The 6,654-nt window shown below is 35.7% G+C and overlaps 1 long non-coding RNA gene across 1 annotated transcript; it reads left to right on the forward strand.

Annotated features, from left to right (window-relative positions):
• The first annotated feature begins 5,784 nt into the window (after window positions 1-5,784).
• LOC110939341 lies at window positions 5,785-6,654 on the forward strand. The gene is made up of 3 exons (XR_002592182.2): window positions 5,785-5,891; window positions 6,008-6,065; window positions 6,194-6,654. It is a non-coding gene; the product is annotated as an uncharacterized LOC110939341 (long non-coding RNA).

Consider the following 6,654-nt stretch of genomic DNA (forward strand, 5'->3'; position numbering starts at 1 on the left):
ATATATGGTTTTAACGATATCAATGATCCGCATCTTTTAATGACGTGTACACCGTCAACACTGGTTACTACTTCAAGAAGTGAAGAGATATGTGTATTCTATTTTAGTCGAGCTTTTCATTTATTCCTAAGTTATATAATGGGTTATAACAGCTATTAGTAAGTCATATCTAAAAGGTCATGCTCAAATTGGATAGTTTTTGCTTGATACGAGTCATAATAAGTATAAACTGAATACATTTTTAAGTATAAACTGAATATATTTGTTTGCAATGGGTCATAACCGACCGTATGAAGAAATTCACACTATTATTACGTTATTTATTTAGCGAATGTATTAATTAGTTTTGTATTCCATCACGTCTCTATCAAATTTTATAAAATCAATGGTGTGCTTAGCATTAAAGGATATGTAAACAAATGTGTATGGAGTATTGCAGTCGAGGAAAGCCTCTTGGCTAATTGCAGTCTGGAGGAACTTTAGAACATTTTCCTTCAAAGCTCGTTTATTGGAATTTAATTGACTTATAAACTATATTCGCAGTTGTTTTTAACAATTATATAGCTTATTTACTTACAAGGATGTTGAAAATCACAAACACTATGAAATTCGGGTATTAACTCTAAATTGTTTTTATGGTTGAAATACTTTGTTTACACGAGAATTTGCACTTATAAAACGAAACTAAATGTGTTACTAGGGTAGGAATGTTATTATGTTGCACACGGTGAATTACTTACCCACTTCCATACACCCTACCAAACACTCCTAAGCGTTGCAAAAGTTCAAAGAAAGAAACTTGTCAAGAATAATTGCTATATAGAAACTCACACTAATGTTAATTTTAGCAATGTTGTACTAATTAGTTTATAGTTCATCACATCTATATAAAATTCTATAAAAGTAATGTTATGCTTGACATAAAAGATGCATCATTAACAATAGAAGATATGTAAGCAAATGTGTATGGTGATCTCTTTCTCAATTGCTTGAGTACATAGTCATCAAGGAATGCCTCTCGGCTGTGCTGGCAGACATAGTTATTCAACTTTCTTTGAAGCTCGACTTGTAGGAATGTAATTGACTTATAGTTTATCACCATTTTTATCAACTACAGATTAAACTTCTTGATTTTCAAGGATATTGAAGATGACAAACAATCAAATGAAGATTTCGGTATTACCTCTAAGTTGTGGTGCTTTTGATTGAAATAGTTTGGTTCCATCAGAATTTCAGCTTATTAAAGGAAAGTAAGCATGATATTAGGGCAAGAATATGTTATCCAGTTGCAGTTGATGAATTACTTTCACATTCTCTTACACCTTATCAAACACCCAAGCTCTTCAAAATCTAAGGGAAAAAACAATACAATACAATACAATACAATACAATACAATACAATACAATACAATACAATACAATACAATACAATACAATACAATACAATACAATACAATACAATACAATACAATACAATACAATACAACACAATACAATACAATACAATACAATACAATACAATACAATACAATACAATACAATACAATACAATACAATACAATACAATACAATACAATACAATACAATACAATACAATACAATACAATACAATACAATACAATACAATACAATACAATACAATACAATACAATACAATACACTTTATTTACTAGTATGAGTTACAATATTTGTTTTGTTGAATCATAGTGCTTAGTTTTGGTTCGTGACTCTAATTTGTATCGCATAATATTCAATGTATGTAACATATTGCTTAATTGTGCTAGTTATCCAGCTTTCAATTCTTTTTAATTGCACAATTAATAAAAAATATAATGCAATGTGATCTCCTGCTAATAAACTTTCTACAAAGGCTCCTAATTGTAAAAAGTGTAAGAAAGATTTATAGAGTGACAAGTGTCCAATAACCTAAAATTAAACCCACTACATCACCACCCAAAACCTAAACACCCACCCCCACCCCACCCCACCACCACCCAAAAACCTAACCTCCCCACCCCCCTCCCCCCCAAAAAAAAATATACCTCACCAAAAAAAACCCTAAAAAACCGGAGACTTGTATTTGTGTACTTTCCACTATCTGGAGCCGGTGTACCCCACCATGAGGGAGTTGAACCTGTACTTGTATATTTTCCACTATCTGGAGCCGGAGTTCCCCACCTACTTGGGTTCATGTTTGATAAGAAGAATGAATTCTATGTTAATATTTCGAATGATAACAACCAGCCGAAGGATCCCTGATCGAAAGACCTGAAAAACACAAACTAGTTAAACCTAAACAGACCAAGATCGAAGGATCAACACTTGTTCGAAGGATCAACAGTGTTCGAAAGATCACTGTTGAATTTCGAACAATGATTTCGAAAGATTCACAATTGAAAGATCCTTATCTTTCGAATATATATCCTTCGAAAGGATTCCCTGGATCGAAGGATAAGTCTCAGACTTCGAAGGATGTTCGAAAGATGATTATCTATCGAACTTCCTTTGATCGAAAGATGATCTTTCGACTTCGAAGGATATCCTTCGATCTCTACTGACACAGTTGACAAAGAGTGACAGGTTGGTGAAAAGGTGATGGGTTGGTAGAAAGCTTTCGGCAGAAAGTATGTTCAGACCATACTTTCACCAAACCAGGATTTGACCAATAAAATATTGCTTAAAATGGAAAGATCTTATCCAGAAACCGGTCACCAGAGTAAGCCGGAATATGGCCGGAAATGACCAAAAGTCTTAAAAACAAAATTTTAAGTTACCCAACCCGACCTTTAACACACCCGGTTAGTTTAGAACACGTTTTTATGTCAAGAAATGCGAGAAAAACACTAAAAACGGGTGCTAAACCATGTGAGTTTTGTCCAAACACTCCAAAGTCTTGTATAAACTCGGTTTTTAACAAGGAAAAGAGCCACGGCTCTGATACCACTTGTAGGTCCCTCGGAGGATGAGGTTAAAACCTTATCCTTGTTATGCTTAACACACTAGCAAGTGCGGAATCCAAGCTAGAGTGTAAACCGAGATGAAACAAGCACAAACACGACACACAATCTTCACCGATTAACACCACTTGTATTAATACGTATGAAAGGTTCGGTTACAAGCTCAATGTTTACAAATCTATTTTGCAAACTCTCTAAGTGTGTGTGTGTTCTCAGCTCTCTCTGCTTGCTTGCCCCCCTTATGAAGTGAACACATTACATGGGTATATATACCCAACACAGATCGTCTGGTCGAAGGATCAGATAGACTGATCGAAAGATCATCTATCGATCTGAAACCTGTCGAAGGATCCACATATACCTCGAAGGATAATCTATCGAGGTCCATCAACATCCATCGAAGGTTCATCTTTCGAGCTCATCGAAGGATCTAAACTATCCTTTGATGACTCATCCTTCGACACAAACACGTTACAATCATGTACTAACTGTTTGTCCAAGTCAAACCAGGAGGATGGTTGACTTGGCCAAACTTACAGGACTAACAAAGGACATCGTTTTATATCGTGACAAAATACAGACAAAGTACAGACACAAGTGCACCAACACTGATTTTGACGAAATGGAGATTGTGTTACGTTGAATGTGTGTTTCGTCGAAAAAGGTGACATAGGGGTTGGTAGACTTTTTCAAATTGACCTTATCCTGACACACACAGACTGCTTTCGGCTACACCATTCCCTATTCTACCAACCAGTAAGGCTTAACAATATTATAATCAACTCACAATTACCAACACACAAACAAGTTTCACAATTACTTTTCAAGGATCAAAAAGTGTATTTAAGAAGAACAACTTGAAGATTGCATGAATATATGAAGAACGCAGTGAAACACTTTGAATTTTCCGGTAAAAATACGAGTTTTCCGGTCACCTGAAACTTTCCGAAAACACTATTTTGCTAAAAATGTTTAATAAAAACCCATAACTAACATGTAAACATCAGAAAGAACAAGGTTTTTGATAAAACTTTTGAGCAAAACAACCAAGATCTAACAGATTTTAGCCACTTTTTCAAAAGAAAAATATGAACTTTTCAAGAACAAACTTGGTAAAAATCGAAACTTGTTTGGTTTTAAACAAGGATTAGAGCCAATGCTCTGATACCAATTGTAGGTCCCTAAATCGGAGGATCGATTTTCACTACCGAATCCTTGTTTATCAAGAACACAGTAACGGGTGCGGAATCCCCGTGACGGTGCAAACCAAACAAAGTGTAAAATAATAACACGCGTAACCAAAAGATTCAATATCTATTGATTAGGGATGAGAACAGATACAAACATATACAAATGGTATGTTTGGCATGGAGCTTTTAGGGGCTTTTAGGAGCTTCTAGCTTTAAGCTTTTAAGAAAAAGCTCCTACTTAATAAAAAGTCTTGTTTGGTTGAAGGAGCTTTAAGCTTTTAGGTTAGGAGCTTTAAGCTTTTGGTTGAACGCTACTACTAGTAGCGTTTAGAAGGAGCTACAAGCTTTTAGGGAAAAATGACTATTTTAACCTCTCAAAATAAGAAACTTTTTAATGCACCAACTTTCTAAATTTTTAGTTATGTCCATTTTGGTAATTTTATTTATTTTATTAAAAGCTCCAGCTACTCTACCAAACACCAAATATATCTAAAAAGCTACAGCTACTAGCTACCAGCTACAGCTACCAGCTTCCAGCCACCAGCTACCAGCTTCCAGCTTTCAGCTACCAGCCACCAGCTACTTTTGCCAAACATACCCAAACAATGTTTATAGACTCTCTCTCTAAGTCTCACACAACTCTCTTGTCTCGTCCAAGTTTCACACAGAAACTATGAGACCTATATATACTAGACACAGACACCCACTTGACGAAACACAAATAACCCTCGACGAAACACACAAAGTCGACGAAACACATTCTATTTCGTCGACATACAATTTAATTCCATTCTATTCGTCAAGTGTAGAAGCCCAAAACAAGTCAAAGCCCAATGTAGAGTCTCGGCCCAAAACAAATTTGACGAAACAAATGTGTTTCGTCAAGGACTTAGTTTGTTTGACTTTTGCACTTTATGACATCATCATGACATCACAGAGATGATGTCATGGTGATGTGCCACCTGGGACTTGTTCGCGGCTCTCCGTGCTTCGCGTGTCGAGCTCTGGGGCACACGACGGAGGAATGTCGTGACGTCGGGCTTGAGCCGGACCTAACCGTGTCGAAACCAAGTCGTACCGAGCCGAGTCGAACCGAGCCGAGTCGCGTCCACACAAAGTGTATCAACCCCTACGTATATCAACGCATCCATTTTTTGGTGATAGTTAGTCAATAATTATGAGCTTTCCAGTGGTGCAATTCTTAATGTTTCCTAAATTTTATGTAACATTTATTTGAAGCCAACATTGTATAATGTAATGCGATGTAATATTCTATAATGTGATGCAATATGATATGATCTAATATTATATGTTCTGATATGATGTAATATAGTATATGTCTCGGGCAAGACTCGAATCCATAACCTTCCAATTCGAAAATCATAGGGCTACCACTCAACTAGAAGACTGGACAGTGAAACTTGATTTGCCAAAAGTACTTGCAGGATGTTTTATCCACCTACAGAAAGACAATAAGGTGAAAAAATAGGACATAAAATTACTACTTAAAGATATGAACAATAAGATTTGTAGAAATAAACAAATGGGAGGGGGTAGAATGAAAAAATGTTCGGTACACCCTTGTAAAACTTTCTAGGGTAACTGGACTATAAAACCCTACCATCCCCTCTTATTCGTTTGTCAGATTTATAATATTCACACAGCCGTCAGACTATAACAGATGGCTGCTTCTTCGTCATCTGTGATTGATCAAGTCAGGCCTCCCGATATGCCAAATTCATTGGTGAGTGGTTTTTGATCTTAAATACTTTCTCTTTTTATCTGTTTACGAGTAGTCGTATTGTGATCAAAACTCGTTCTGGTTTTATTTCATGACTTAGAATGGGTATCATCATGCAGGGTGTTGAAGAACAATCGTTGACTGTTTATGGGATTTCGGAAGACAATATCATCACAGGTAACTTTTAATCAATTAAGTTGTGTATTCATCTTTACTAACTACTCCTTAGATCTATTGCAAATGAAGGACGTTTTCTTTTTTAGATTTTAAGAAAAGCTTGAACTAATATGTTATTTCATTTTTAGGGCCTTGGGTCTTCATCTCATCGTGCTCATGTGATTAGTCTGAGATTCCATTGTTGCCGTATGCAAAGGACTCTCGGCTTCTAAATGGCACAGTAAGGTTTCAAGACCTGCATCAAAGTGCTTAAGAAGTAAAGACCAAGTTAGAGACTTTGGAGGAGCAGGAGTCCTAATGCCCTGCAAAGGTGCAAATCAAAACGTTGATGAAGTTTTTCTCACACTTTACGAGGAGTCTCACACAAATGAATCACAACAGCTGCAACGACGTTTTTCTAAGTTTTAGTGTATTAGCAAGCTCATAAATGAATCCTGAAGATTATTTATAAAAGTTGTAGTTATCTTTTTTTTTTTTTTTTGTATGAAAGATGTTTTTGTATCTTTGTGGATTAAGGATTTATGATAGTTTTTTTAATCGTCAGATTGGTAACGGAAAAAGCTAATTATCTACTCTTTTTTATGATTAA

Source organism: Helianthus annuus, chromosome 5, assembly GCF_002127325.2.
Source record: "Helianthus annuus cultivar XRQ/B chromosome 5, HanXRQr2.0-SUNRISE, whole genome shotgun sequence".
In the NCBI taxonomy this organism is placed as follows: Eukaryota; Viridiplantae; Streptophyta; class Magnoliopsida; order Asterales; family Asteraceae; genus Helianthus; species Helianthus annuus.